At 46.7% G+C, this 13055-nt stretch overlaps 1 protein-coding gene across 1 annotated transcript in view; it reads left to right on the plus strand.

Annotated features, from left to right (window-relative positions):
• Positions 1 to 13055, plus strand: part of DUSP15 (dual specificity phosphatase 15) — a 161125-nt gene that overhangs the window by 113749 nt on the left and 34321 nt on the right. The window lies entirely within an intron of this gene.

Consider the following 13055-nt stretch of genomic DNA (forward strand, 5'->3'; position numbering starts at 1 on the left):
ATGAGAGAGATTAGATAGATAGATAGATAGATAGATAGATAGATAGATAGATAGATAGATAGATAGATAGATAGATAGATAGATAGATAGAGAATAGATAGATAGATAGAGAATAGATAGATAGATAGATAGATAGATAGATAGATAGATAGATAGATAGATAGATAGATAGATAGATAATGATTGATCATAGAATATGTGATGATAGATAGATAGATAGATAGATAGATAGATAGATAGATAGATAGATAGATAGATAGATAGATAATGATTGATCATAGAATATGTGATGGATGATAGATAGATAGATAGATAGATAGATAGATAGATAGATAGATAGATAGATAGATAGATTATGATTGATCATAGAATATGTGATGATAGATAGATAGATAGATAGATAGATAGATAGATAGATAGATAGATAGATAGATAGATGATAGAGATGGATGGATGGATGGATGGATGGATGGATGGATAGGTAGATGATAGGTAGATATTGATGGATAGATACGGATAGATAGATATGGATAGATAGATACGGATGGATAGATATGGGTGGATGGATAGGTAGATGATAGGTAGATAGATGTGGATAGATAGATGGATAGATAGATAATAGATATTGATGGATGGATGGATAGATAGACAATAGGTAGATATGGATAGATAGATATGAGTGGATGGATAGGTAGATGATAGATATGGATGGATGGATGGATAGAGAATGATTGATCATAGAATATGTGATTATAGATAGATAATGATTGATCATAGAATATGTGATTAGATATAGATAGATAAATATGGATGGATGGATGGATAGGTGGATGATAGGTAGATATGGATGGATAGACATAAATAGAAATTGATAGATATAGACAGAATAGATTGAGAAAATGGAGAGAATAGAGAGCAAGAGATGATAGATAATAGGGAGAGAGAAAGAAAAAATAGATAATAGATTGAGAGAGAGCATAGATAATATAGATGATAGATATAGAGAGAATAGAGAATAGATGATAAATAAGAGAGAGGAGAGACATAACAGTGAGAATAGAGAAAGAGAAATGATAGATAAGAGAGAGAGAAATAGAGAAATATTGAAACGCTGTGCACTCTGCCATTCTGCCCTGCCTTTTTAGAACAACAACGGGGAAGGGCTGTAAAACCCAACTGAACAGGCCCGTGTACAGGCCCACAATCGCACAAACCAACACAGCACCCAGCCAGAGGAACAAACAGGACGCCCGGCTGGGAGCACTGGGCTGCCTCTTCCGGGAGCCGAGGGCTAATCTCCAGAAAACAGAAGGCTGGGGGGGGGGGGCTCGCTGTCCTTCGGAAAGTGTCGCCCTCTGCAACTTTGCGGTCTCGGCCTTGGTCTGTTTCCTGGAAGGGGGGGTGGGGGGGACACATTCTTCTGGCAAACGTTTGCCTTTCGCCTACTGCTGGTACTACTACTCTATCGGCTTTCCTGACTCAGCCTTCCCATCCCTGGAACACAGAAGGGAATTATAAGGCTGGAAGGGACCCTGGAGGTCTTCTAGTCTAGCCCCCTGCTCAGAGTTGGCAACCTTATACGGGAGGTTCTCAACAATCGTTTGTAGAGACGATCAGGGGACTGGAGGCTAAAACATACGAAGGACGGTTGCTGGAATTGGGCATCTCTAGTTTAACGAAGAGAAGGATGAGGGGGGGACAGGATAGCGGCCTTCCAATATCTCAGGGGCTGCCCCAAAGAAGAGGCAGTCAAGCTATTCCCCTGAAGGCAGGAGAAGAAGCAACGGATGGAAACTAACCAAGGAGAGAAGCAACCTGGAACTAAGGAGAAACTTCCTGACAGTGGGAACAACTAACCAGTGGAACTACTTGCCTCCAGAAGTGGTGAATGCTCCATCACTGGAGGTTTTTAAGAAGAGACTGGACCAGCCATTTGTCTGAAATGGAACAGGGTTTCCTGCCTGAGCAGGGGGTTGGACTAGGTGACCTCCAAGGTCCCTTCCAACTCTGTCATTCTCTTCTGTTGGTTTAATGAAGTGAAGGACTAGGGGTGACATGATAGCAGTCTTCCAGTATTTGAGGGGCTGCCCCAAAGAAGAGGGGAGGGGGCCAACCTATTCTCCAAAGCCCCTGAAGGCCGGACAAGAAGCAACGGATGGAAACCAATCAAGGAGAGAAGCATCTGGAACTAAGGGGGGGGACTTCTTCCCCCAGGTCAAACAAAAGCTGATTTGCAGAGAAGTCCTCTGGGGCTCGCATGCAAACAAGCTCCCTGATGGAGCCAAGGTCAGAGTCTTCCACTGGTCCTGAGAAGGGGTCCATGGGTGGGTGGGCTGAAAGTGAAAACTCTCCTGAACAGAGAAGAGTTGAAAGAATTCACTTTCCCAGCCTGTAAGGGCAAAGGTCAGTTTTGGCCGGAGGGAGCAGAGAACACCAGCAGAGAACGCTCCTAAAGTCCAGGCTGCTTTGGAAATTCTGCTTGCTGATCCTAGCCACTTCCTCGTGGGAATGCCACAGATCAAGGAGCCAGGAATAACAAGAGCTGGAAGGGAACTTGGAGGTCTTCTAGTCCAACCCCCAGCTTGGTCAGGAGACCGCAGACCATTCCAAAACAATGGTTGCCGAATCTGGCCCTAGAACTCATGCTAAGGTCCAGAAAAACTCAAGCTAACGTTCATCAGGTCTGCAAATGCAGTTGACCGATCTGACCCGGTTGAAATCATGGTGTGAATGCAGCCATATTGGAGTCAGATACCACCGTCAAGTTTGCGGTGAGGTTTACTAGAGGTTTGATCCAGTTTTTAGTCTGTGGTTTCCAGGGATGGAAATTCTGTGTTGGGGATGCTTCAGTTTCTTGTTTCCCAGCACTGCTTACAGTGACTCACTATTAACAGAATAACAGTTGGGAGGGACCTTGAAGGTCTTCTAGTCCAACCCCCTGCTCAGGCAGGAAATCTTATGACATTTCAGAAAAATGGCTCTCCAGTCTCTTCTTAAAAACCTCCAGTGATGGAGCACCCACAATGACTGGAGGCAGGTAGTTCCACTGCTTAATTGTTCTCACTGTCAGGAAGTTTCTCCTTAGTTCCAGGTTGCTCCCCTCCTTGGTTAGTTTCCAGGACTGGATCCTATTGCAGGTCAAATCTGACATCTGAAACGGCAGCATTTAATTATTGGTGGGGTTTAGGTCACGGAGGGAGTGGCAGGCTGGGGTAGCTGGCTCAGGAATTCTGGGAGTTGAAGTCCACAAGTCATAAAAGAGCCAAGGTTGCCTACCCCTGGTATAGGGTTTCCTGCCTGAGCAAGGGGGTTGGACTAGAGGACCTCCAAGGTCCCTTCCAGCTCTATTCTGATTGGTTGAATTGAAATAAGGATGAAATGCATGACCCAGAGAAAGCTGGAGGGTGGGTGAGAGGGTATACAGTGTGTGTGTGTGTGTGTGTGTGTGTGTGTGTGTGTTTGTGTGTGTATAGGGGGAAATTTAACACAAAACTGGAGAGAGCTGGTTTTAGGGTGATATGTTCATTTTTATCTTCTCCCTTCTAGCCCTGATGACGTTACCTAGTTGGGTGATGAAACATCTGCAAGAAAACCACCAAGCTCAGAGAGCACCAGGGACCCCACAGTCCTCCTCCTCCTCCATCATCCTGGAGGAAGGCCTGCGTTTCTTAAAGTGAGGGCAGGTGTACAGATAGTCCTCAATTTACGACCACAACAGCCTCAAATTTCAGTTGTTAAGTGAGACATTTGTTAAATGAGTTTCGCCCCAACTGCGGTTGTTAAGTTAGGATCACGGTGGTTAAGTGAATCTGGCTTTTCCACGGACTTGGCTTTGACCGAAGGTCAGAAAAGGGGATCACGTGCCACACACACACACATACCCAGGATGCTGTGACCATCATAACTATGAGTCGGTTGCCAAGCGTGCGAATTCTGACCACGTGACCCAGGGGGGATGCTGCAACGTTTGTCAGTATGAAGAATGGTCCTAAGTCCCTTTTTTCCAGCTACGTCGTAAGTGAATAGCCACTAAATGAACTGTCATAAGTTGAGGACTAGCTGTAGTTAGGAAGGCTGTTCAAAGAAGGGAACTTAAGTCGGTGGCCAAGGGGCTGGACTTTGATCCAGGGGGGATGCTGCAATGGTCAAAATGTACAAAAAATGGCTGTAAGTCACTTTTTCCAGTGCTGCTGTCACTAAACGAAATGTTGTAACTTGAGGACTCCCTTGTAATGTGCTGCTTAAAAGACCCCACCCCAGAGCGAGGGACCAGGTCTCTACCCCGTGTCCTGAGTGACTGGTGGCTTCTTTTTTTAAAAAAAAATGTGTTTTATTGATTTTTAACATGACCACTTTAATATTTGGTCAACAGCATGTTGTCTGGGTTAGTATTTGAAAAAACAATAACAATTAATTTCTATCTTTCTATAGTCCATATAATGGCTTTGCTTGATTTTTCCAGTGTTGGAGCATTCACAGCTTCTGGAGGTAGGATGCCCCCAGAAGCAGTGAATGCTCCAACTCTGGAAGTTTTTAAGAAGAGACTGGACAGCCATTTGCCTGAAATGCTATAGGGTTTCCTGCCTGAGCAGGGGGTTGGACTAGATGACCTCCAAGGTCCCTTCCAACTTTTATCATTATCATTATTATTCTCTTCCGCCAATAATATTCTCTTTTGCCAGCCTTAAATTAATACAGTTCTTATTATTCGAATAAATGACAATTAAATATAGACGTTTTTGTTCTCATGTTTCTGCAAATAATAACCACATCAATATAATATGGCTGCTGGTTTCTCTTGACACGAGACTGGGGGGGTGGGGGGGTGGGGAAATAACCCAAAATGGGGAAGTAAAATTAAAGCCCCAGAAAAGAAATTTGAAAACTCTTCACCGCAAAAGCAGCAGAACCCCAGCACATCCACGTTTCCCTAGTAAAAAAAGACAATTTCTAACTATGGAAAGAACAACGGTTGCAGGGTTTTTCTATGGCTGGTCTAACGAAGAGGAGAACCAGGTGCGGCGTGATAGCTGTAGATTTGGTCCTCGACTTAACAACAATTCATTTAGTGACCGTTCAAATTTACAACGGTATTGAAAGAAAAGACTTAGTAGTATTTTTCACCCTTAGGACTGTGGTGGCATCCCCTGTCGCACCCAAGGGGAAGGCAACCTTAGCTCTTTTATGACTGGTGGACTTCAACTCCCAGAATTCCTGAGCCAGCATGGGGGAACTATGGCCCCCTCATTATTATTATTATTATTATTATTATTATTATTATTATTATTATTATTATTATTATTGTTGTTGTTGTTGTTGTTGTTATTGTTATTATTATTGTTATTATTATTGTTATTATTATTGTTATTAATTTTATTTGTATACCGCCCTTCTCCCGAAGGACTCAGGGCGGTGAACAGGGCAATACATGTTAAAAAACAAGAATACAAAAATTAAAAGAGATTAAACAAGATGCCCAAAAACTACAGCAATAAGTTAAAATGCATTAAACAACAATAAAACCCAAACCCATCACCCATCAGGCCAGGCCGGCTTGTTCGAACAAGTAGGTCTTTAGATCGCGCCGGAAGGAGCGAAGGTCGGGCGCCATCATGACTCATGGACTTCCAACTCCCAGAATTCCTGAGCCAGCATGGGGGAACTATGGCCCCTTCATGACTCATGGACTTCCAACTCCCAGAATTCCTGAGCCAGCATGGGGGAACTATGGCCCCCTCATGACTCGTGGACTTCCAACTCCCAGAATTCCTCAACGAGCATGGGGGAACTATGGCCCCTTCATGACTCGTGGATTTCAACTCCCAGCATTCCTGAGCCAGCCTGGGGGAACTATGGCCCCTTCATGACTCATGGACTTCCAACTCCCAGAATTCCTGAGCCAGCCTGGGGGAACTATGGCCCCCTCATGACTCATGGACTTCCAACTCCCAAAATTCCTGAGCCAGCATGGGGGAACTATGGCCCCCTCATGACTCGTGGACTTCCAACTCCCAGAATTCCTCAACCAGCATGGGGGAACTATGGCCCCTTCATGACTCGTGGATTTCAACTCCCAGAATTCCTGAGCCAGCATGGGGGAACTATGGCCCCTTCATGACTCATGGACTTCCAACTCCCAGAATTCCTGAGCCAGCCTGGGGGAACTATGGCCCCCTCATGACTCATGGACTTCCAACTCCCAAAATTCCTGAGCCAGCATGGGGGAACTATGGCCCCCTCATGACTTGTGGACTTCCAACTCCCAGAATTCCTCAACCAGCATGGGGGAACTATGGCCCCTTCATGACTCGTGGATTTCAACTCCCAGAATTCCTGAGCCAGCATGGGGGAACTATGGCCCCTTCATGACTCATGGACTTCCAACTCCCAGAATTCCTGAGCCAGCATGGGGGAACTATGGCCCCTTCATGACTCATGGACTTCCAACTCCCAGCATTCCTGAGCCAGCATGGGGGAACTATGGCCCCCTCATGACTCATGGACTTCCAACTCCCAAAATTCCTGAGCCAGCATGGGGGAACTATGGCCCCCTCATGACTCGTGGACTTCCAACTCCCAGAATTCCTCAGCCAGCATGGGGGACATATGGCCCCTTCATGACTCGTGGACTTCCAACTCCCAGAATTCCTGAGCCAGCATGGGGGAACTATGGCCCCCTCATGACTCATGGACTTCCAACTCCCAAAATTCCTGAGCCAGCATGGGGGAACTATGGCCCCCTCATGACTCGTGGACTTCCAACTCCCAGAATTCCTCAGCCAGCATGGGGGACATATGGCCCCTTCATGACTCGTGGACTTCCAACTCCCAGAATTCCTGAGCCAGCATGGGTGAACTATGGCCCCTTCATGACTCATGGACTTCCAACTCCCAGAATTCCTGAGCCAGCATGGGGGAACTATGGCCCCTTCATGACTCATGGACTCCCAGAATTCCTGAGCCAGCATGGGGGAACTATGGCCCCTTCATGACTTGCAGACTTCAACTCCCAGAATTCCTGAGCCAGCATGGCTCAGCTTGGAAACCTCTCCCTTTCCCCTCAGCATGGCTGACTCAGGAATTCTGGGAGTTGAAGTCCACCAGTCATAAAAGAACCGAGGTTGCCTACCCCTGCCCTGTGGTCACGTGATCGGGATTCAGGTGCGTGGCAGCCAGTTCGTACTTATGACAGTTGCAGCGTCCCGGAGAGGGGGGGGTGTCGCATGATCCCTCTTTTGCGACCTCCTGGTGAGTCAAAGGGGGAAGCCAGACTCACTTCACAATCGTGTTACTAACTCAACAACTGCAGTGATTCACTCAGCAATGGTGGGCAGAAAATGGGGCAAAATTCACTCGACAAATGTTTCATTTGGGAACAGAAATTTTGGGGCCCGTTTGTGGTGGAAAGTCAAGGGTCCTTTGTGTTCCAGTATTTGAGGGGCTGCCACGAAGAAGAGGAGGGTCAGCCTGCCTTCAGAGGTTGCAGAAGCTTCATTACTGGAAGCTTCCAAGAAGAGGCTGGACAGCCATCTGCCGGAAATGGTGTGTAGGGTCTCCTGCTTGGGTGGGGGGTTGGACTAGATGACCTACAAGGTCCCTTCCAACACTGTTATTCCTATTTTATTCTGTTCTATTCTATTCTTATTTGCAATTCTATTCTATTCTATTCTATTCTATTCTATTCTTATTTGTAATTCTATTCTATTCTTATTTGTAATTCTATTCTTCTATTATTTGTAATTCTATACCAGGGGTCTTCAAACTTGGCCCTTTTATGACTTGTGGACTTCAACTCCCAGAATTCCTGAGCCAGCATGGGGGAACTATGGCCCCCTCATGACTCATGGACTTCCAACTCCCAAAATTCCTGAGCCAGCATGGGGGAACTATGGCCCCCTCATGACTTGTGGACTTCCAACTCCCAGAATTCCTCAACCAGCATGGGGGAACTATGGCCCCTTCATGACTCGTGGATTTCAACTCCCAGAATTCCTGAGCCAGCATGGGGGAACTATGGCCCCTTCATGACTCATGGACTTCCAACTCCCAGAATTCCTGAGCCAGCATGGGGGAACTATGGCCCCTTCATGACTCATGGACTTCCAACTCCCAGCATTCCTGAGCCAGCATGGGGGAACTATGGCCCCCTCATGACTCATGGACTTCCAACTCCCAAAATTCCTGAGCCAGCATGGGGGAACTATGGCCCCCTCATGACTCGTGGACTTCCAACTCCCAGAATTCCTCAGCCAGCATGGGGGACATATGGCCCCTTCATGACTCGTGGACTTCCAACTCCCAGAATTCCTGAGCCAGCATGGGGGAACTATGGCCCCCTCATGACTCATGGACTTCCAACTCCCAAAATTCCTGAGCCAGCATGGGGGAACTATGGCCCCCTCATGACTCGTGGACTTCCAACTCCCAGAATTCCTCAGCCAGCATGGGGGACATATGGCCCCTTCATGACTCGTGGACTTCCAACTCCCAGAATTCCTGAGCCAGCATGGGTGAACTATGGCCCCTTCATGACTCATGGACTTCCAACTCCCAGAATTCCTGAGCCAGCATGGGGGAACTATGGCCCCTTCATGACTCATGGACTCCCAGAATTCCTGAGCCAGCATGGGGGAACTATGGCCCCTTCATGACTTGCAGACTTCAACTCCCAGAATTCCTGAGCCAGCATGGCTCAGCTTGGAAACCTCTCCCTTTCCCCTCAGCATGGCTGACTCAGGAATTCTGGGAGTTGAAGTCCACCAGTCATAAAAGAACCGAGGTTGCCTACCCCTGCCCTGTGGTCACGTGATCGGGATTCAGGTGCATGGCAGCCAGTTCGTACTTATGACAGTTGCAGCGTCCCGGAGAGGGGGGGGTGTCACATGATCCCTCTTTTGCGACCTCCTGGTGAGTCAAAGGGGGAAGCCAGACTCACTTCACAATCGTGTTACTAACTCAACAACTGCAGTGATTCACTCAGCAATGGTGGGCAGAAAATGGGGCAAAATTCACTCGACAAATGTTTCATTTGGGAACAGAAATCTTGGGGCCCGTTTGTGGTGGAAAGTCAAGGGTCCTTTGTGTTCCAGTATTTGAGGGGCTGCCACGAAGAAGAGGAGGGTCAGCCTGCCTTCAGAGGTTGCAGAAGCTTCATTACTGGAAGCTTCCAAGAAGAGGCTGGACAGCCATCTGCCGGAAATGGTGTGTAGGGTCTCCTGCTTGGGTGGGGGGTTGGACTAGATGACCTACAAGGTCCCTTCCAACACTGTTATTCCTATTTTATTCTGTTCTATTCTATTCTTATTTGCAATTCTATTTTATTCTATTCTATTCTATTCTATTCTTATTTGTAATTCTATTCTATTCTTATTTGTAATTCTATTCTTCTATTATTTGTAATTCTATACCAGGGGTCTTCAAACTTGGCCCTTTTATGACTTGTGGACTTCAACTCCCAGAATTCCTCAGCCAGCAAAGCTGGCTGAGGAATTCTGGGAGTTGAAGTCCACAAGTCATAAAAGGGCCAAGTTTGAAGACCCCTGTTCTATACTATTCTATTCTTATTTGTAATTCCATGCTATTCTTATTTGTAATTCTATTCTGTTCTGTTCTGTTCTGTTCTATTCTCCAAAGCACACTGAAGGCAGCACAAGAAACAACGGATGGAAACTAATCAAGGAGAGGAGCAACCTTTTGTTAAAGTTTAATTAATGAATTAAATAATGAATTAAGGAGAAACTTCCTGATAGGGGCAACAATTAACCAATGGAACAGCCTGCCACCAGAAATCATGGGCGCTCCATCACTGGAGGTTTTTAAGAAGCGACTGGACAGCCATTTGTCTGAAATGGTCTAGGGCAGGGGTAGGCTGGGGTAACTGGCTCAGGAATTCTGGGAATTGAAGTCCACAAGTCATAAAAGAGCCGAGGTTGCCTACCCCTGGTCTAGGGACTCCTGCTTGAGCAAGGGGTTAGACTAGAGGACCTCCAAGGTCCCTTCCACAGCTCTATTCTGATTGGTTGAATTGAAATAAGGATGAAACGCATGACCAAGAGAAAGCTGGAGGGTGGGTGAGAGGGTATACAGTGTGTGTGTGTGTGTGTGTGTGTGTGTGTGTGTGTGTAGGGGGAAATTCAGCACAAAATTGTCATTTCAGAACTCCTGGAGAGAACCAACCTTCCAAACCTGACAGTTCATTTTTTTTATTATTATTATTTTTTTGCAAGCCTGGCATCTGGATGCAATTCCAGCATCTTCTTCACTCTTGGGCGTGCAAAACCGCTTTTGTGCTGTTGTTTTCTCTTTAACCAAAGGCAGCAGCTGAGCCCCCTTTCCTCATGTAAAGCTGCTCCTGTGCAATTCGGAGCTTTAAAAAAATCCCACCACCACCACCACCCCGTGCAATTCCTGGCTGAAATCTGTCTCTGATGATGTTTACCCGGATTTTTTCACCAAATTCACAATTCGTGTATCTTTCTCGCACTTTTGCACGTGCAATGCAATGGGGAGGCTGCAGAGGGTGCCAGAAGAAAGCCTAGGAAGTACGCAGGACGCCCCACCCCTCCCCAGTTCTGTGCATGGGATTTGGACCATTAGACAAGAAAGTGGGAAGGGGCATGGATGCTCCGTGGTGTTTCAAGGAACACCCCCTCTGAAAATCAGAGGGAAGAACTGGAAGATGGCCAAGGCATTTTTGTGTGTGGCAGGGCAGTGACCGACAAGAAGGCAGAAGCAAAGATAAATATACCTATGCTGAAAGACCGTATCAGAGCTAGTTTGACGTGAGACAGGGGATGTTAAGACTCGTGCAGAGAAGAGCAACAAAGCATTTAAGGAATGGTTGCTGGAATTGAGTATAGCTAGTTTAGAGAAGAGAAGAGAAGAGAAGACAAGAGAAGAGAAGAGAAGACAAGACAAGACAAGAGAAGAGAAGAGATTGTGGAATGGAATGGAATAGAATAGAATGAGAAATAAGAATAGAATAGAGTAGACTGGGATGGGATAGAATAGAATTAGAAATAAGAATAGAGTAGAATAGAATAGAATTAGAAATAAGAATAGAAATAGAATAGAATAGAATAGAATAGAATAGAATGAGAAATAAGAATAGAATAGAGTAGACTGGGATGGGATGGAATAGAATTAGAAATAAGAATAGAGTAGAGTAGAATAGAATTAGAAATTAGAATAGAATAGAATTAGAAATAAGAATAGAATAGTCTGGGATGGGATGGGATGGAATAGAATTAGAAATAAGAATAGAGTAGAGTAGAATAGAATTAGAATAGAATAGAAATAGAAATAAAAATAGAATAGAAATAGAATAGACTGGGATGGGATGGGATGGAATAGAATTAGAAATGAATAGAATAGAATTAGAAATAATAGAATAGAATAGAATAGAATAGAATAGAATAGAATAGAATAGAATAGAATAGAATAGAATAGAATAGAATAGAATAGAATAGAATAGAATAGAATAGAATAGAATAGAAGTTGGAAGGGACCCTTGGAGGTCTTCTAGTCCAACCCCCTGCTGGAGCAAGAGACCCTGCCTAGACCATGGGAGTCGAAGTCCATAAATCTTAAAGTTGCCAGGGTTGGAGACTCTTGGGGCAACCCACCACACAAGGGACCCCCCACTCTCCTTCACCCTCAGCTGTACTGGCTGGGGCACCTGGAGAGAAATAGCTGCAAAGCCTCTGGGTCATCCGAGGTATACTGCTGCTGAACATGGGGGTTCCACTAGCCACGAAAGCCGCTGATGTCCAGTGAGAGCTTTGTTATTCCTGCACAAAAGGCAAGGCAGGAGCCAGGAGGGAGAGCAGAGCCCTCAGTCCCTCCTCAAGGGAGGGAGGGGGCTTGGAGAGAACAGCCGAGTTATCATCAAGGAAGGTCTGGGCCCAAGGACGGAAGAGGCCGATAATAAACAATAAATGCAGAACTGGGTAAGGCTAATGAAGAAGAAGGGCCGGTGGGCAGAATTAAAAGCTAAGCATTATCAGGCAGAACAAGAAGACCCTTTATAGGGGAGAGACAGCCCCCAACTGGACTCTCCCCCTTGAACGTTGCTTTCCTCCGTTCTCTCCTGATAATTTCAGTAAATCAAAATCAATTTGCCTTCCTCCCTCGCTTTACAATCAAAATCAATCTACTTCCTGCCTCCCTCCTTCCATTTTCCTATCCCTTCCTCCCTCTTCTTCCTTCTCCCTCTCCTTCCTCCCTTTCCCACCCCTCCATTCCTCCCTGTTCTTCGTTCCTCTCCTTCCTCCCTCTTTCCTACCCCTCCATTCCTCTGTTCTTCCTTCTCCCTCTCCTTCCTCCCTCTTTCCTACCCCTCCATTCCTCCGTTCTTCCTTCCTCTCCTTCCTCCCTCTTTCCCACCCCTCCATTCCTCCGTTCTTCCTTCTCCCTCTCCTTCCTTCCTCCCTCCTCTCATCTTTCTCCTTCCTCTTTCCTTCTCTGTCTGTCTCTCCTTCCTTCCTTCTCCATCCATTCCTTCCATTGGCTTCTTCCTTCTCCCCTTCTCCCTCCCACCTGTGCCCCGTGGATCTGGCTCTTGCCCTTGGTCCCAGAGCCTGTGAAAAAGGCTGCCCTCCCAGCGGAGCCCCAGGGGCCCAGAGCTGCTTTGAGTTGTTCAGAGGGAAGGCTGGGGGGGGGGTCTCTGTCCCTGCAGGCTCTGAGCCCCCCCTCCCCCTCCCCACCTGTAGTCTGAGCCTCAAAAGCAGCAGGTGAGGAGGTGAATCTCTCTCCCCCTCCCTCCCCAGGAGACCAATTCTTCCTGGTCCTCTCCCTCCCTCCCTTCGCCCAGCCCCTCCCCCTACTGGAGAAGCCCTCTTGATTTCCTGCCTGGTGGAATGGGGGGGGGCTTTTCTCCAAGAGCATCCCAGCAATCTTTCTTTCTCTCTCTCCCTTTCTCTCCCTCCCTCCCCCCTATTCTTTCGGTCCTTCTCTCTCACCCTCCCTCCTCTTTCTCCTTCCTTCCCTCCTACCCCCCCTCCCTCTCCCTCTCCCTCTCTATGCCTTTTTTCCCTCCCTCCCTGGCTCCCACTTGT

Source organism: Vipera ursinii (assembly GCF_947247035.1).
Source record: "Vipera ursinii genome assembly, chromosome: 3".
Lineage (NCBI taxonomy): Eukaryota > Metazoa > Chordata > Lepidosauria > Squamata > Viperidae > Vipera > Vipera ursinii.